General features: G+C 40.9%; 1 long non-coding RNA gene across 1 annotated transcript in view; it reads left to right on the top strand.

Moving 5' to 3' along the window:
- The first annotated feature begins 569 nt into the window (after positions 1-569).
- The window catches only part of LOC144035891 (uncharacterized), a 33,462-nt gene continuing 13,475 nt past the window's right edge, over positions 570-20,556 (top strand). Inside the window, exons 1-2 of the long non-coding RNA XR_013288527.1 lie at positions 570-709; positions 2,198-2,329. This is a non-coding gene — a long non-coding RNA (uncharacterized LOC144035891). The remainder of the gene's footprint in view (positions 710-2,197; positions 2,330-20,556) is intronic.

Genomic DNA, 20,556 nt, shown 5'->3' with positions numbered 1-20,556 from the left:
CACATTTACGCAGCATCGTGACTCTAATCCTCGGGAATGTCGCAAGGGTCGGTTCTTCTCATGTGACCTCCGTCGCCCCGGCAACGTTATGAAATGTTCGAGGGTGCCAGAGCGTCGTGTCGTTCATAGAGGAAATGCGGCTTAGGCCTCAGTCTGGCATGTGACGGCCAAATTTTCAAATCATGGTGACAGCTACTCTGGCTGGGACAGCGGTCTTGTCACATTGCTTCATGATGTAGAAACCGGCTAGGTAGACACGGCGCATGATGATACGCGGTTACCGGCCAGAACATTAGGCACACCTGGAAAATGTAAATCAAGTGTTTTGTCTCGATTTTTTTTTATTTTTTATTTTTATTTAAAAATTCAGTCAGCAAGACAATTGCTTGAACCATGTGCATGTCAGTCACACAGCTGTCATGGCGATTTGTACGATAAACCAATTAAAAACTACTGGTAATGTAACTCTTAAATCGCTGATTGGCATGTTTTCGTCATACCGGAACTAGAGCTACTTTCTGCTTCCGTGTCTAAGAAACATGGGAAATGTAGTCCTACTAGCCTAATGTTGCGGTCGACAGTCAGACCCAACGCAAGTTGAACTTTCTGGTGGCATATTTCCAGTGTAACAACGCGGGACCGGCGCGAAGTAAACAACACAGCCAGCTTCCAATAGCTGCCACGACAAACCAAAAAAGGTTGGATAATGGTGAGTGCATTGATGTTTAGTGCTGTTGAACTGTCAACAAGATTTAGCATTTAGCATTAGCTGGACACCAGTTTGATTTGCGATTACATACAAAAAAAGAAAAGTTTGTTGTGAGAATTTATTGTATATTTGATTTTCAGCAAAATTGCCATTGCCATGTCTCGATTTTTGATTTTGAACATCTGCCGTGCTAATTCATTGCTAAGCTAACCTAAAATGCATGGCTAGCATGTTTAACGCTGGAATAATGTGCTTGAGTGATGGAGTACACTTTACATAGATGTCTGGCTGGAACATTCAACTTTGAGCAGCAAAATAGCAGGCAAATTAATAAGTGTCTAGACACTGGAGAGAAAATCTACTCGCTAAACAGAAATGCATGGAAATGAATTACGGCACACTATGCTGTACATCACATCCAGGAGGAGTAAAAGTTTAGTATAAAATATATACAGGGGCGAGTGGCTAACTTCATTAGCAATGGGACTGTTTCAAATTTGTCTTCACTGGGTTTTATTCCATCTTCTGATTGGTTGGTTAGAGCAAAACATTTAGCTAGCTAATCACATTAATACATTTAAACATAACATTAATACATTTAAAAATCAGTATCTCTGGTAAATATGATGGATTTGCTCAAATGTTTTTGTGTCACGTTTGTCATGCCAATAGGTTCTTGTAATGTAAAATATGTTGACTTGATATAAGTTGGGCAATCCTGCACTAAATACACAAGTGCACTTTGAAGACTGGTTGTAGCACCATTTTGTTGTACAGGGTCAACACTTGATTTGCTCATTTGCCACTTGGAGGCTCTTGAGATTGATAGGCCAGCATTTTGGTCAGCATCTTTTTTCTTTCGACCACGGAGTCTTCTTCTGCCATGGACAGCTGGAAAAGCAGGAAGTGGTGTGAGCAGCGGGTGCGGCCCATCAAAAGGCAGGCGGAGGGTTAACATCCTGCACTCGGCGCCGCATTAACTGGAAAGGAATGAAGTGTCAAGCATGTTTGCGCGGCAGCGAGACGGTCAAACCTCGAACCCCCTTCAAAGCTTCGCTCCTCCGCACGCCTCCCGCTCTCGTCAACCTCCCACGGCCGTGACCAAATTATTTCCCTGCTGCCACTGAGGAATAACTCTTGCTTTTGTTTTTAGGCCTCTGGTCCAACATTTAGTTTGCTACCTTCAGATACGATTTTTAATTTGTTCTGTAACCTTGCTCATCTGTGAAAACAAATCATCCCATTCAAATGAATGGAAATGCTGTTAATCTGTTCCAGCCTCCGACTAAAAAAATAAAATAATAATAATAATAATTATATATATATATATATATATATATATATATATATATATATATATATATATATATATATATATATATATATATATATAGAGGGAGGTTGGAATTAATTCATTATATTTGGACCTGGTTGTTTCTCAAAGCACTGCTCTAGTTACTGTACTGTATGTGTTTCTTTCTGGTCAAGGTATGTGCCCGCCACACAAAATTGGCATGGTGGGCGCCGAGCCTTTCTCGCCTAAGATGCACTACACGGGCGCCGCCGACCCCGGACATCCCAACCTCATCAAAGTGAGCGTCACCATGCCGCATGTGGACGGTAGGTGGCGCTATGTGTATATATGTGTGTGTGTGTTGTGTGTGTATATATATATATATATATATATATATATATATATATATATATATATATATATATATATATATATATATATATATATATATATATATATCTTGAAAAAGTTTTAAGTCAGGTGGGCTAACCGGTTATGCCTGCAGACGACGGGTATGGAGTCACCAGGCAGGTGTTATGGTTTGAGAGTCTGAGTCGAAGCCTTGAATGGACGGTGATAAGGAGGCGGGGAGAGTAGAAGTGAAAAGGTAGAATGAGAATGGAGCGATAGGGAGCAAAAGAGAGGGAGAGAGAAAATAAACCCCACCAGCGTGCAGGCCACGCAGCCCTGCCAAACTGCTTGAAAAAAAAAGAAGGCCCTCTGTTTTATTTATAGTGCGCTGTATCCATGGCAACCGGAGAGGTCAGGCAAGCTGGGCCCGCGCTTCACCCTGCTCTGGGGATTAGGATTTCACAGAGGTTCTCAGATGTGAGGAAGGTGGGCTAAAGCAGCTTGCTGCTCGCCAACGCAGCTCTGCCTTTTGGTGAAGTCTGGGCCAGGGGGGTGGGGGGGGGGGGGTGAGTGCGCGGCAAAGAGTCATGGGAATACTGTGGGAACAGGCGTTTGCGGGCGAGAAAAGCGGACAAGGAACAAACACGCACTTGCACGCAGAAGCGATGGCGATGACGTATTGCTTTGGCACAAAGGCTCGTTAGAGGCTTGTTATTACGGGTGGGGGGGGGGGGGGCTTTGACTTCTGAGCGTGACATTTTTGAAAAGGTCACGTGAGTTCATGGCGAATTTCCTCCGTGACGACGAAAAACACACAGAATGTAAAAATAAAACTTCCACATGCCACATTTCCACCGTTACTTTCCTTTCTAAGAATTGTGGTTACTTTTTGTGGCTTCTACTCCACCCGCTTCACTTTTGTTGAAATTTGCACACGTTCGTAAAGGTTCCATCCAAAAACAGCTAAGCCAGCTGGAATGTAGCTGAGGTAGAGCGCCGGCGTCAGAGAGAGATTGCGAGGGGGGGTGGGGGGGGGGGGGCGAAGAACTGATTTCCCTCCAGGAAATGCATGGTGTGACTACAGCAGAGACCACCGAATTCCTCCTGGGGCAGAGGACGTGCGTTGCTAGGCGATGGGCCGGTGTTGCCATGCGTGGTGGATGCGCTTGCCTGCCACGCTCTGATGTGCACGAGGGACAATTCAATACTCTTCCAGGAAGCCAAAGAACCACAGGAGGGGTTTAAAAAAAAAAAAAAAAAGTTGTCCGTCATCATCATCATCGTCATCATGTGGGACCAGTAATGGCTCCCCTTGTCTCCAGGGGGCACCCTCAGCACCTGAGTCACAGGACATGCAGAGCACCCTCTACCACACGCACACGCACACACGCACGCAGAAGTGTGACCAATCAAACATGTGAGGTTGCCAGGAATAGACGACAAAGGCACATGACTGTTGAGGCTGCCTGGGAGGTGCTGGCCAAGTGTGCTTCATCACGGGTGGGAGGAGGCCGCCTCGGAAGGCGGCGAGAGTAAAGACGAGATGCGTTCAAGTCACTATAAATTGCCTTGATGGGCTCGGCCGAGAAGGAGGGATGCATACAAAAGCCATTCACAGAAAGACGGCAACAACACACATAGTCAACTGCGCAGACAAATGCAATTGTTGTTGTGCTTTGTTGACATACGGTAACACTTGCAGCAATTCCGTAACAGAATCGGGCGGCTGAGTTAAGGCCTTGACGTGGAATCATTTCCCACTGGAATGACCTTTCATTTCGATTTTTACACCAATATTTTTGGAATGGAATGGACTTTTCGACAATTTTTATTCTTAATTGATTGAATTACAAACCCAATTCCAAAAAAGTTGGGACACTATACAAATTTTAAATAAAAACTGAATGCAATTATGTGGGAGAACCAAATTTCAATATTTTGTTCAGAATAGAACATAGAGGACAGGTCAAAGGTTTAAACTGAGAAAATGTATAATTTGAAGGGGAAAATATGTTGATGGTAAATTTCATGGTGCCAACTAATCTCAAAAAAGTTACAGGTAGCAATAAGAGGCTGTGTATAAAAAAAGTCTAAAAAGAGCTTCTCGGAGTGGCAGTGTCTCTCAGAAGCGAAGATGGGTAGAGAATCACCAATTCCTCCAATGTTGCGCAGAAAGATAGTGGAGAAATATCAGAAAGGTGATTACCAGCGAAGTAATCATCATCTACAGTGCATAACATCATCCAAAGATTCAGAGAATCTGGAACAAGCTCTGTGTGTAAGGTTCAAGGCCGGGAAAATCCTACTGGATGCCCGTGATCTTCGGGCCCTTAAACGGCACTGCACCGCAAACAGGAATGCTTGCTGTAAGGGAAATCACCGAAAGGGCTCAGCAATACTTCCGAAAACACCAGATGAAACTCGACAGTACAAAGAAGAAGCCATTTTTAAAGCAGACCAAGAAGCGCAGGCGCTATATCATACTGACTAAAGAGGACAAGGACAACCCAAGTTGTTTCCAGCACAGTTTATAAGCCTGCATCTGTGATGGTATAGGGTTGCATGAGTGCGTGTGGCATGGGCAGCTTCCACATCTGGAAAGGCATCGTCAATGCAGAAAGGTAGATTTAGATTGGAGAACAACATCTGCTCCCATCCAGACATCATCACTTTCAGACAAGATCTTGCATTTCTCAACACGATAATAATGCCAGACCACATGCAGCACCAATTACAACATCACGGCGTAGGAAAAGAATCGGGTTATTGAAATGGGCAAGCCTGCAGTCCACTTCTTTCACTTCTCGAGCACATTTGGTGCATCATAAAGGGGAAGGTGCAACAAAGAAAGCCCAAGACAGTTGAACAGTTAGAGACGCGTGTTAGACAAGAATGGGACAGCGTTCCTGTTTCGAAACTTGAGAAACGTGTCTCCTCGATCCCCAGACGTTTGCAAACTGTTGTAAGAAGAAGAGGGGGGATGCCTCACAGTGATGAAAATGTCCTTGTGCCAATTTTTTTGAGATTTGTTGAGACCATGGAATTTATAATCAACATAGTTTTCCCTTAAAATGATACATTTTCTCAGTTCAAACTTTTGACCTGTTCTCTATGTTCTATTCTGAATAAAATATTACAATTTGCCACTTCCACATAATTGCATTCCGTTTTTATTTACAATTTGTATAGTGTCCCAACTTTTTGGGAATTGGGTTTGTACTTAAAAAAACAAAACAAAACAAAACAACCCTTTTGTCCCATGGCTCTCAAGCTACAATTTTTTAAAATTGTATTTTTCATTCTTCATATCACTGGCACTGGGCCAAAACCTTCTACGTCACAATTTGTTTTTCAGGTTTTTTTTGCCCAACGTTAGCGATATATAATTGATTTTTTATTGAATTGCAGTTAATTAAATGTTACATATTTATACTTTTGTAGTAGTATACATATTTGAAATTGTAACTTCATAATAATCCATCAATCCCTCCATTTTCTATCTATCCATCCATCCATCACTCATTTCCATTAATCTATTCATCCATCATTTCCTTCCATCCATCTGTCCATCCATCTATCACTCCATCAATCCCTCATTTCAAACCATCCATACATCCCTTTTACATCCACCCATCCCTAATTTTCATCCGTCCATCCATCTTCACACAGGCGTGGCCGCTTTAGAGTGCCTTGTTCTTGTTGCGTTTAAGACCTTAAGGTGGCTTTAGGTAGAAATGATTTTGGCTTGATTTTGTCATTATCTTGAAGCCTCATTTTGTATTTTTGACATTTTTTGTTTTAGTCCTAAAATCAGCAATTTGCGACAGCCAAGCAAATGGTCATCACGCGGACACCACTTGAAAGCAAGTGACATCTATGAGATGAAAAAGCCCAAATTGGATCACTAGTGCAACATGGGAATGATGAATATTTAAACGCGTATTTGGAGTTGGGGAATTATCAGTGATGGCATGACTTCTATTTTAACCTATATTAGGAACCCAATTACTCCAGTGCCCTTTATACTGACACAAACACTTACAGTAACAGCCACTTCATTTGCTGCCAAATAAACACACGGATAAATGAATACATTCCTGACACCGTCAATCACAAGTAGGCATTATAATATTTGCAGAGGCAGAAACCTCATGTTGGATGTCAATTCTAAGTGAGTCTGTTTCCTTACATCTCATTTCAACAGCTGACAGCAGGTAATTTGTATTACTGAGAACAATCCCTGCCTGTACACAGGAACTTAAAGTCTCATCACAGCTCACAGTCAGTTTAATAAGAGTTCACTGACAATAAAAAGGTTAACAAGAGTCACATTGATTTTTTTTCTTCTTCTATAAAATCATGTTCACTCTCAATGCTATCAGCAAGAAAGAGCCCTTGGAAGCATTTCAAGCAAATAATATGGTAGTGTACAAACCTATTGGCCTTCTATGTTTTGTATTTTTGTTGCTCCGGTAGGATGTTGTTTACACTGTATTTATATTAAAATAGATTAGCGGTATAACAAATTGAAGGTTAAGGAGGTGATTTAAAATGAGAAAAAATCTTGGTCTCTGTTTGATGCCGATGTTTTTAGCTCACCATCTTACGAGTGAATGGCTGTTTGTCTAGACGTGCCCAAAGTTTTGAATGCTTCCCATTCCATTCATGTCGTCACACAGGAGTGACCATACTCTGCAGTGTGTCTAGCTCCGCCCCTTGGGTAACATTTGGAGACATATTTAGTCATTTAGGACCCCAAGGCAAACTCAGTCACGGGGACCACCACATCCGTGGGTTGCAATAATGTAATCCGAACATCTGGTCATTTCTGCTTTTTTTTTTTGCTGGCGAACCCGACGCACGGGGTCTTATCCTCGCGGCTCAAACACATGCCACCAGCTGCTTCCCCCCTTCCTGTGCTTTCATTAAAAAGCTTCACTGTTCTCCGTTGGGTAATCCACGCGCTTTGCAGATTGGGCCAGCTACAAACACTTTTAACGTCTTTATCCTGGCTCTTTCTTTTTTCTTTTTTTTTGTGATGTTGACCACTCGATTGTGGCTGTGTGTGTGTCTACCTGCACTATTTGGCGTCTTAGTGTTTCCATCTCTCAACCCAGAGACAAGCCAATGCTTTGCCAGAGGGAGCGCCTGCAATGTAGGGCGCCCAGCACGCTGGACGCAGGCTGAATATCAACGCCACACGGCAGACACTCCTCCCCGCAGCCCACCTGCTGACTTGCGTGATCCAAACGCAAGGAGGAGGGGGCGTTGTAGGATAGATATGTGTGTGTGTGCGTGTTTGTGGTGGGGGTGCGGGGGCTACTGCAGGAAATTGCCAGGTAGTTTCCAGACCCTTTTCCAGTGTTGCGCCCAATTAATCAGGGCTACATCTGCGCTGGATGGACCTCTACCCAATGGGGAGGTGGGGGTGTTTTTGTCAGCATCTACACATGTTTTAAGTTTTCGTGCATGTGAGTGGGCATGTGCGGGCCTAGCTGGTAGAGTGCAAATTGTGCCTAGATGATGACAAAGGTTTGAGTTTGGTTTCAGTGTTTATGCGACAATTGCGAAAAGTGGAATATTTGTCCTCATATCAAAAAGAGAGTGCTGTAAAAATGACACAACCTCGACAATATGGATGCTAAGCTAGTAGTTGGGAATGTCATGTAATTCCTCTGTGCCAGCAGTGAACATCAGCAAATAGTGAAAAATTCTTCATAAAAGAAGCATAACGCTGTTTAACGCCGCTCCCAGTAGAATTATACTGTCAAACATAAAATAAGAGAACTAAAAGTTGTGTATTTAAAACAATAACATAACATTGCCCTCTGTTAGCTTAAAGCTAACAGAATGGGAAACTCCATTGCATCAATAGTAAGAAAGCATTGGAAATTTCAACATGTAGACAGACAGGATAGCAATATTTACAGGCATGTTTTCTTTATCTTCTGAGAAAAATGACAAATATTAAATATGGACTTACAGAATCTGTGAAAGTCCTCTTCATTTGTGTCTTCATGACTGTATTATACTGCCCACTGGTGGTCGAGTCATGCACACCAGAAGGACGAGCAAACAAACACAAACTAAAAAAATAAAGAAATGTTATTTTGGGGAAAACTGAAATGGATTAGGCAGGTTTAGGCTAGCTAACTCTGGCTAGGAAAGCACTATTAGCACTATTTAGCTGTAGACCATGCAGCCAGTATTATACTCCGCAATATCTACTGTGCTGCAGTGGACCGTTTTTTGTTGTTGTTTTTTTGCAACTGTCAGTCTCCTCTCGAGTAAATTCTCAATAGCCACATGCTGAGGATACACAGGAGTCTCTTGTTCGACTCCGTTGTTGTTATTTGTTCTCATGTGTTGTTCCAGCACGGTTTTCACAGGACTATTTTAAAGTGCAAAACAGACTACTGACCCAAAGTGGAATTTGCTGGAAAAGTGTTATGAACATAAACGCGTCTTTGTGTATTGTTTTTTGGGCTATGACATACTTACACAAGCACAGATTGAACACTTAAATAAGCGTATTTAATGTACTCATGTACTCACAAATGATCATATTCATTGTTTACACGGGAATAATAAAGGCATCATGTTCAAAGACTGAGACTATCCATTTTTCAGGATGCAAAACGAGTACAAACAAACTGCCAAAATGGCACTGCTTGCATTGCTTTTGTTATGTCTGTCCTCAACTCAGAATGACACGCCATCCTACCCCGCAACATATCACAAGCACGCACACGCGCAGTCCTGTCTGCTTTGCTGGACCTGGCCCAAAATAAAAGATCATTTTTCATCACCTGTGTCGCTCAGAGCCTTTTATGTTTAGTTCGTGAAGCTCCAGGGCACACCTGGACCCGAACCATCCCTCCCTCATTCATAGGAATAACTCATGAAATAGTGTTACGTGAGATGAATGAGTAAGGAGAAAGAGGCTTCTGTTGTTGAATGGCATTTTGTTTTTAGCCTTCAAACATAAACAAAAAAGCAATACCAATCAGAGGGATTATATTATTATTTATTTAAAGGGGATGTATTGTGGTTTTTTTTCCACCTCACAATTTAAAACAGTTCCCAGGTGTTTATTAACATAATGCAGGGAGATAGCGGCATACTGTCACGTACGTTGTGATAAGTGAAGTTATGTCGAATATTTATGAATGAAGAAAGCTATCTAGTTTTTTACTCGAGTAAATTGTGTTTCACCATTCATGGTCTGTGTTTCCAAAGGCGTCGCCATCATTAAGAGTTACGTCACTTATAGTCCGTCGTTGAAGTCGGGATCCTTTTTTTTCCCGACTTTGCGAGTGGAATTTCCCAGTTCAAGGGGGCGTTCCTGTACACACTTCCTGGTTTGAAGTCGTAAAGTCCGACTTCCGACCTCATCCTTCATCCTCGAATGCAGCTCGAGTACTGCTATATTGTCTGCCGACATCTGTTTATGTTCAATCTGTTGTTTAAAGGGTTATGTTGCTATTTAGCATTAGCATTAAGCTAATGGAGTGAAAGGCTAAGGCTAAGTGGTTGTAAATATATTGAAAAATTTGCATTTTATTTGACTATTTATCAATAATTTAATCACAATGAGCTAATGAACTAAACAATGATTTTATAAATAAAATCATTGTTTAATATAAGTAAAAAAAAATGTTTTACATGTAAATAAAATAAATGTTTAATGTACAAGTCTATTTAACTTCAGAATAAATAAATTAACCAAAAGTATTTATTTAGATAAATTCATTTTTTAAAAAAAATACAGTGTAAAAATGCATTTTAACTGACCAATTTTAGGAATAAATATTATATATTATAATATATATCGTGACAATCTGGTTGCAGATTAAAGAGGGGAGTGGGCCTTATCCGGCCCACGGGCCAAACTTTGGCCACCAATGCATTAGATGGTGCAGGTGTGCCTAATGTTGTGGCCAACGAGTAAATTAAACACCAAAGCTGTTTAACTGAAAAATCCACATAAAAGTGCTTTACAGTCTTGAAAGCAAATCCCCATAGCGTGCCATCGATGAACTAAGTTTTTCCTTTTCACTAAATCAAAAAAAAACAAAAAAAAAAAAACAAGGCGTGACCTTCACGCGATAGAAGTCAATCATTGCTCCGGCGTCGCGGTGCGTGTTAATGCGAGGGTGTGTGTCGCTCAAGATCCTGTTTGGAGGCCTGGCGTAGTGTGGCGCAGTGCAGAGCTGGAGAGGAGAGACAGCTGCCCTGACAGATGCTGGGAGGCAGGACCCCACTGGGGAGCAGAGGGAGGGAGCTGGCAGCGTCTCACCCCAGCGGAAACACCACAGGCTGCAGAGGAAGTGGGCAGGGGGACAAACCGGGGACTCGGTGTGTGTGTGTGCGTAGAGGGTGGTGGAGGCGTAGGGGGTTTACGTGCGTGCGTGCATGTGTTGGATATACTTTCAGAGGACTTTGGCTGACGGGCATGTATGTATGTATTTACATGATAAACACATACGGTGCATAGAGTCAAAGACTGCTGCACCTGTTTCTTAAGCACATTTTAAATTCATCCTCAGTGAGCCGGCTCTCAATGACATCAGCTTTTTTTTTGGTCTTCTGATTGGTTGGTCATATCAAAACTTATTACAGCCAATTTAGACTAGCAAAATGTGTTGCATTATTGCTGTAGTCGGATTTATGACTTTAATGGTCGAATTGTGTGAATTAGTTATAGTAAGCATTTAAAAGACAGCGACTCAAAGTCTTTAGCGTGTTAACAACTCTAATTGAGGTATATTTAAATTTAAAAAATCTAATACATTAATGGTACAGTCACATTTATTTTAGCGTAAGACCAAGTTATATTAAAAAAACATTTACATTATGTGTAATCAATCTAATATTGTTTATTGTATTATTGCTTGTGAATATTAAAAAAAATACATAGGAAGAAGAGAACCTTGAAAGAATATATGATGTGAAATGATATCATCTGATATCACATCATATGATATATCATATCATATGATGAATGAAATAGGAAAGAAAAAAATCACACTTAGATTATCGTTTCAAAATCCCTATATTGTATAATTGCGCCATGAGATTAAGTCCAGTAAGTAAAAGCCCAAATACCAAATGCACAGCCCACTTTTGCCTACTCTTAACATTTTGTGGCGACGGAATTGTCGCATTGTAACTCAAGAAGCAAAAGGGAAAAATAAATTCATCCGCTTTCATTTTTCAACAATGTTTGCTCCAAAGTGTGATGGATTCCTCCTTAGTGCACTTACACAAGCAACGATCACAACAATATACCTGGCCTGGAATCCTAATAAAATTAGCCACCGCGACAAAATTGGACATCTTGATTAACATCGACTTGGCATTCTATCACACCACATTTTATATGTTGTTAGGCCGTTGTGATCCTCAGGCTGATTCAATCTCGCACTTTATAGGGAAAGAGATCAAGCGTAGCCACTGCGCCGCAATTAGCTTCGCATGCTAATGACCAAGAATGGTCCATTGGCAGAAGCAGTCAGGTTTGTCTTGGTCTTAAAGGCGCACTTAATTCATGATTATAATTATCATCATAGTCATTATTATTATTATTATTAATATTGCATGCCTGGCCTCACAAGAATTTAGAAAGCAAGCCCACACATTTTGGTTAAAAAGCCTGCAACAATGAACAATACAGCACTTTGACTTTTCGCACACTTCCCAACTAAAATGTTGTTATTCCACATCGACGCTGGTGTTTTGGTGGCCAAGCTCCGTGGGGAGGCGGCTGCATCTCTGCATCCATTTAGCTGCGACACATAAAAGCAATTGAATCTCTCAAGTGATGCAAAGTGCCTCCGCAACTGGCTCGCACCCAACGCGGAAGTTCTCTCATGCGTAAAGGTCAAGACGGCTTATGGCCGCCGCCGCCGTCGGCAAAATGCAACCGTTCTGTATGAGCAGGTAATGGCGGAAGACGACCCGCTGCGGATGAGGCTCAGTGGGTCGAACTCTGCGTGTAAAAGCGATATAACGATTGGTTGATTTTTAAAAGATAGACGTGGCACTTCCCCTGTGCCACGTCTATGCTTTTTATGTGACACATGAGGAAAAACTCATTAAAACATTCATCTGATCTAATGTTTACAAACGAATGGGGATCCTAAATGTCTGACCAGGACTGGACAAATAGGCCTCACCTTAATGTGTGCCGTTATATATATATATATATATATATATATATATATATATATATATATATATATATATATACTAAAGCTGCAAGTTGGTCCAACACTTTTATACAGTATGTAAATATAACATATCCATACAACCCTGTACATACTAAAACTTAAAACAAAACGCTGAGTCATAAAGGGGGGCATATTGTGACTTAGTATACAAAAAACACAATATAACAGCAGACAACTGTGCCACGTATGTCTTCTGAAATAACTCAAAATAATTTTTTAAGCAAATTTACTGGAAATGCGCAAAACGGGACATGCGACTGATTCCCGTTTCCATCTGTTCTTCTTTTGCTTATATTGAAAGGTGACTCCGCCGCTGTAGGTGGCGCTATACACCATAGAGATGTGATCCACCAGTAATTTAAAAGAAGAAGACCAGGAAGGGACTGCGCCGTGCGATGCTGTCATATGAGCTTTCTTTTGTAATAATTGATAAAGCGTACTGTAGTCGCTTCTTTAATTAATTCCAAAAAGATTTCTGCTTTGTCGTCCCCCCAAACATATCTTACTTTATCGTCCGACATTGCTTTGTGACTACAAACGTACGTGCAATGTAATATCCGGTCAAAACGTGCGACTTTTATTCGGTCTTGTTATTCGCAAAACTTGTTTCCATAGCCAAAATTCGCATTTTCCCTTATTTGATAGACTTCAAAATCCACCCTCTCCAAGCTTATGTTTTGGACCCTTCTTCGAATTTCTCGCATTTCCATTTAGTTTTGTTTTCACATTTCTTGAAAATTCTAATAAAAATGGGTGGATGGAAACCACAATAGTGCATGCGGCATGTAAACATTTAAAATAATTGACTTAATGGTCATGAACGTGTTTTTTTTTTTTTTACCTATATTCACTTAGTATATTGAAACATGGTCAATATTTGTTGTTTTATTTGGAGGGCTGATAGCAGTATGTCTTTATTTTTATCACACAAACAAGGATAATGTGTTGAAGTCATGCTGTTAAAGTGCACTTGGCTATTTGCTGATGTTTTGTAGTCTGCTAGATTCTCCAGATAATTATTAATGTTGCCAACAAACACCAGTTGTGTGTTTTTTTGTGCTACTTTATTTGCACTCGCTAGTGCGTAGGACAAACTTTTTCCTGTTTATATTCTTGTGAGCTACGAGAGGGGTTTGTTGTCATGAATTTTTGTAATGTGACCTGGACTGGGGCGAGGGAGGTCACAGGCATGGATGTTGTTTACAAATCCATTATTGGAGGTGTAAAGCACCCTGAGTGCACTTATTTCACATGACTTCTTCTCTTAACTTGTTCTGAAATAAGTACGAGGGGGTCCTTGATTTACAACTGAGTTCCTGATTTTGTACGCAAATCAGATCTCACTGTACTCTATCACTAATTTCATGCTAATACAGTAATTAAGTCAGAATTACATTAAGTATTTGTATGCAAAACATTAAAAGTCGAACTAAAAACGGAGTGTTTTTTTTGCACCATGTGGTGACATATCCTTAGGCTGCTACGCAAATGTCTACGTCATAATTACGCTAAATATTTGTGTAAAAAAGGCCATAAATATGAAAGATTCAAATCAAAACGGTAAGGTTTCTATTTTTGTAGACAACGCAACAGAGCTTTGTTGCTAATGTTTGCGCGATTTGATTTTTGTGTTAGCGCAATGCTCGCTGCGCGTTTGCTAATCTAGCAACATGCGCTAACTTGCAAAACAGATTTTTTTTTTTCAGTTTTGTGTATCTTTTAAGGCATAATCCTTTTTTCAGTTCTTCTGTAGACCATCTTTTTTATATGTAGTGTAATTGCGGATGGTCTGTCTGTTTTTTTTTCCAATTGGAAATTGTAGCATTTCCTCATTACCGCAAAAAAAATAATCTCTGAGCTTTTATGTAAAAAAGCGCTGTGCCCATGTGGAGGCCTCTGTTTGGATTCTGTGCTTGTGGAGATGTGTTGCCAGACTTCTGTAGGAGTGGACAGACTGCGGCAAAAGTATGGTGGCGACACACGCTTGCACGCGCACGCACGCACACATCTCCGCTACACGCTTGGGGGAGGATCCATTCCGTCCCAAACACGCACCATCGCCCGGGGGGCAGAGTGACCGTTCAAGCAGTGCCTCACACGCACACAAATGCACGCACACACACACACACACACACACACACACACACGCACACGCACACACACACACACACAGCCAATTGATTAGAGAATACCAAATGGACTGGACGCCTCGTGATTAGTAGCAAAGCTACACCGCTCTCCAAACAAAGAGCCCAAGAGCAGTAAACGTTCACGCTAAGCATTTTTAAATTGGAATCAAACGGCCTTATTCAAAGTCGCGCCACATGTTCCCGCCGTCTATATTTGTTCGCCGCCTCGTTTGCCTTGCACATCTGCTCCAAGATGCAACATATGTACAGTCGCCGTGCCCGTCTTTTACCATCCGGCTGTTTATATCTTTGCCTTTGTCGCACTTTTTTATCACTCGTCACGCCGGCCCTCCCTCGCCGCCTCGTTGCGGGCCTTCTTGCGCCTGACGCCTTCACAGCCCCCTGACATGCTTCACTTCATGTTATGAGCAATCACATGCCACCTTGACGAGTGTGTGTGTGCGCGCCCGAGTGTTTTGCACAGGAGGGTAAGTGTGAAGAATGAAGAGGGCGCAAGCAAGCAGGGAGAGTTTACGCATTTAGCCAGAGTTTGTTAATAATTTATGTGTCACAGGTTTGCAAAATTGCCTCACGCTCCCTCTTCCTCTCTCCCTCTGGCTTTCCTCTCCATCTTCCCCCTCACCACCACCACCATCATCATCATCACCGCCACCTCCCGCTGGTGTGGGCTACTTCTCCGTCTCAATCTTTCCCCAACGCATTCTGGCGTTGTGTGCTTTTAGGGAAGTGAAATGCTACAATGCACACCCCGGCGTTGGTGCCCGCATGCCTCCATCTTCATGACCACCGGCGTTGGCAGGCCTCGTGACAGCGCCTTGCAACAACAGCAGGAGGGCGTCACGCTTGTGGCGAAATTTGACGCCGTCGTCATTAGAGCGCTCTCACGTCGATACAGAGGGCCGTGTTGTGAATTGACGCCGTAAAAGCCGGCATAGATTTGAATAGATGCTAAAAAGCCGCCATTAAGAGCCGTACTGTGTTCTCCGCTTGGCTTCCTCTCGCCGCAGTGCCCGTCACGATGCCAGACGTAGAGCGCTTCAGGGTGCTGGACTGCGCAGGCGGCAGGTGACACGGATTTCAATAAAAGGGATTATAGATGTGGCGGCGGCAGCGAGGAAGCACAACACATTGGGGCCAAAACGGAAAAACTGTGCCTGAATATCTGTGATATATTGCAGTTCTAAATAGTAGCAATAGTAGAAGACATTTTCACGATTATATGTTATTGAATTAATTTTTGGGGGAATGTTTAGCTACATATTGCAGTGAACCACCCATTCATTCATGATTGGGATACGTTTTAGAACCACTCACTTTTGAGATCTCAAAATACCATATATTATTTTTTATGGCACGCTTAAAACACATTTAAACTTACAAACGATACAGTATCGAAACAAAAAATGATGATACAAATACAGGCATATAAGATCACATTGCTGCTAAACTTCAAATAATATTTACCTAATCCAAACAAATTAATAAGTAAACAATAAATCATTATTATTACTAATATTTGAAAGTAATTTAAAAATATATATATACGCCCTGGTTCAAGACAAATTTGTCATGTGCTGTAATTACTTTGCCGGCCGTCATCTGGCCAAGTTAGCAAAATTTAGCTTATGCTAATCTAGTCAACAACACGACAAATGCAAGATTTTTGTTTGTACAAGAAATGGCTAGTACAATTAAAAACCCTGAAATTGCAGAAGCCCAAGCTTATTTAGGCCAGAGGTTTCGGAGCATTTTGGTTGAGACCAAAGATGGAAGTTGCATAGTCAACAAGGTCGACACTGTTTGCCGTTAGTGTCTAAAAAATGTCCCTGAGTCGCGTTGAGCATGTTTATGCAGCTTCAACGACAACATCCCGAAAATAAATTAAGTGGGTCACACAAGAAAAAACTGTCTACTCTGACAAATGTATTTATTATATTCATAAATTATATATATTATAAATGTATTATATTGTTATATTTATTTAATAAAAAAAACAGTCATGTATTGAACTGTGGGACTGAAATCGAGACACAAATCAAACTATAAATTAAATTTTAAAAATTAAATCATTAAGGTAAGTCATTCGGTCACTCAGCCAATCAGTCAATTTTAGGTCTATAGCACATTCTACATAGAGCAGTGAAAAAATGTTTCACATAGTTAAAATACAGTCATATAGTGCATTATAAAATAGTCACATTTTACTGTAAATACAAAAAAAAACTAATCAAGTCAGAATAAAATCAAAATAAATCAACACAAACACCAAAAATAATCTAATGTTAAAGTTTACAATGATTATGCAGTACTGTAAAAAAAACATTTAAAATTTGCTATATATTGCAGATTTGCGCTATATAGTGGGAAATCATAAAATATATGCACTTGTAACACTTATACATCATATTCCACGACATATCATAGCAAACCCCAGACGGTGCTAATATGCTCCTATGAGCAGTGAACAGTATAGGGATGACATCAATCTGATTGGATGTTGCATTTGAGACTTCTGGGAAGTAGGACAAATGATGCTTGAGGCTAGTGGGGTGCACAAAACATTCAAGGCGAGCGTAAACAAAAAACATGATCTGAGATCATCAAGTATTTGCGTTTGTGAAGAGATAATCTGACCGTTAACTGTCCTGATATAAAAAAATTGGTAGCCTTTTCATTTCTCTTCTTCATTTCTCAGAAATAGTGCTGTAGAATTGGCCAGTCCAAGATGTTAGCTCCAGCGCCCTCGTGGCGGACAATTTTCAGAATTATTTCATATATAGACAATATAGCGACACTGTATAAGATGCAAAATGTATTTATTGGCTTCCGGTCAATCTCTGCGGGTGCTGCCGTTGTTGTACTACAGTGATCGTCAAGGTGGATCGATTTGTTGTAAGATCAACTCCCACTGTTGCCCATTGCACTTTTCCAAGTCAGATGTCTAAAGTTTCAGACTTCCCACTTTGCGGGAAGGCACCATTAGTGAGTGCTTTGAGGCAATGTCATGACATCATTGCTACATCATGACTTTTTATTCCTTCTCTGATCTCGTGGAGAAAAACAACATTCTCCTCAATAAACCAAGTGTTTGTATGAATGCAGAATTATCAGCATTTACAGAGATTTTGCTGAAGTCGGCCATTTTCCATCAGGAGGTCAGCATTTCCACTGTATGTTAACCAGATCATCATTTGCTATTTTCTTGATTTTTCTGTACATTGAGGCCAAAAGTCAAACATATAAAAGAATAAACTCCATTGCTAGTCCGAACAAAAGTCTCTCAGTTGCCAGATTCAGGCGGCCATATTGCAACCTGTGCCGGACTATTGAGACATAATGAGGCCAGAAGACATCATCTGTCAGATCCAGAGACACATCCAGAACATACCTCATGGTTTCTCATTCATTATAGGTTAGGCAGCCTCAAATTTGTCCAACTAGAGCTAAACCACTTTTGTCCACGTTTACATCACAGTCTTGTCTTCTGGTTTGGAATTTGGATTCAGACCGTTCTCTGTGGAGCTTTCATGTTGCGTAAAGTTTCTAAATTGTCCATAAGGGATAAGAAATCGATGATGGAAAACATTTCGAAGCAAAGCATGCAACTCCAAAGTTTTTGGATTTGTCTTTATGCTAAAACTAACAATACTTGAGTTTTTGCAACATTTAAAAATGGCCGCAAACTTGATTGCTAAAGCAAACGGATGTGGAAGCTGACCACTCGCCCGGTGCGACCAAATGCAATCAATTGAGTATTCTGGGAGGAGTATATGTAAATTGATTTTTGTGAGTAACCATGACAAGGAGACACAGGCGACGGGCAGGATACATCTTTTTGTTCATGTAATAATTTTAAAAATGCCAGAAACCAAAATGATCATGACATACTGTAACTTAACAGCAATATAATATTGGATCTTCTGATTGACAGTCACAAGAAGGAGTCATGCCATATTACCTATATGACAAAAGTTTTTTCAACTTTGCTTTTTTATGCATTTGGGTCATTTCAGTTCACTGTGTGTTAGTGTTGGCCTCTCCCAGAAGAGTTTTTCAGGCATGCTGTCGGAGGTTTTAAACACAATGATAAGTAGGAGGGGCACTCAGAACAAGTTTAATTGAAAAAAACAACAACATGAAAATGAAAATTATTTGCGCATTAGATTTCTTTTCTATAACTCAGTAATGCTTGTTTGTCTTCCATTAACACTTCCAATTCCATCACTTCAAACTTTTTGTGCTTTCCCAGATGTTCCATATATTGAAAAATCATCATTTATACCTAAAGCGCAAACTCCTCTTTTATAAGTGGCGGTCTCCAATTTGACACCTTGCGACCTGTAAAGTAAACAAACACGCAATATAGTTCCCATTATTCGGGATACTAGTAAAAGACGGCAGTCTTGGTAAATCAAGCTCCCACTATTTGGGATCTTACTAAAGCATGCCCATAGTGCTCCTCTTCAAGTGTCCTTGCAAGTCCATCCTGGTGTTTCATGTTGTCAGTATCGTTGTCAGCACTTCATGTCTTTCCGCTGCAAAAGTTGCTGGAACAAGGCCACTCTGCATGACAAGATTCATCATAGACCCCAAAGTGTCCGCCAATGACAAATTATGTTGTGATACGGTGCTACTTCCTAGGGGGTGGGGGTGGGGGGGGGGGTTTCTTTGCTGTATAAGACAATAAAAGTGGTTGATGGTGTTGGCAGGAGCAAACAAGGGAGAACCCTTGAATCCTTTTTCCTGTTTGAGTGAGTTAATGTTGGCAAGCGGACTCCGCAGCCTTGTGGAGACGACTTTTGGCCGGTTTGGGGGATTACTTTTTATGTCCTCTCCTAAATGCGCGCTTGATGATATCCATGAGCTTGGGTGGCTTGAGTCCATTCTGTGACACAACAGTGCTGAAATATGCTAGTTTTGTATTTCTGGCTTTCTTTCTCTCTCAAGATTGCTCGTCAAAAGCAGCTGAATTTGGGATTACGCTATCCTTTAGTAAGTAGAGGACATCCTGATAGCATCTCCTGTCACCAGTCCTAAGAGTCCTTCTAAATTCCAAATGATGGATGGCTTCACACCAACCATCCAACTCAGGTAATGACGAAGCACTCAGAAAACAGGTGAGTCATGATTGCTTAAAGGGGAAGTCAACCTTAAACATTTCTTGACAATAATATGTATATATGTGACCTCACTATTTTAAACAGGACATTCTGATTAATATTAAATTTGTGGAATATGAGTTATGCAGCAAAATCCAGCCGGTTTTATCCATCTCAGGCCAGTTCAGAATATCAGAAGCTGAACTGTGATTGGTTGTTACCTGAGATCTGAGCAACTGTGATGTCATTTTCGCGCGACAGCAAGTGGCAAAATGGCCGCCTTCTGGTATTGTTAAAGGGAAAAAAAACTGCTGGAATTTGCTACTTAAATCATATACCACTAACACAATATTAATCAGAATTCCATATTTAGACTAGTGGAGCTGCATAGAACGTACACTGTAAAAACAGTTGGGTCAAAAATAACCCATCTAAAATGGACTGATCCTCTACTTGGATACTACTTGAATATTGGTCAGACCCTTAACTTGGGTCAAAAAAATGGAGTCATTTTGAATAAAACAACCCAGAAAATTGGATCAAATTGACCCATAAAGTGGATCGGTCCATTTTATTTAAAAATTAGGTTAATTTCGACCCAACTGTTTTTAGAGTATATTATTATTAAGATTTGTTTTGGGAGGGAAGTGTGAGGGTGGGGGGGGGGGGGGGGGGTGACTTCCCTTTTAAGAATCTCGACAAATGCATCATTTAAAGACAT

Source organism: Vanacampus margaritifer, chromosome 16 (genome assembly GCF_051991255.1).
Source record: "Vanacampus margaritifer isolate UIUO_Vmar chromosome 16, RoL_Vmar_1.0, whole genome shotgun sequence".
NCBI classification, from domain to species: domain Eukaryota; kingdom Metazoa; phylum Chordata; class Actinopteri; order Syngnathiformes; family Syngnathidae; genus Vanacampus; species Vanacampus margaritifer.
This window is presented reverse-complemented; position numbering and strand designations above follow the sequence as displayed.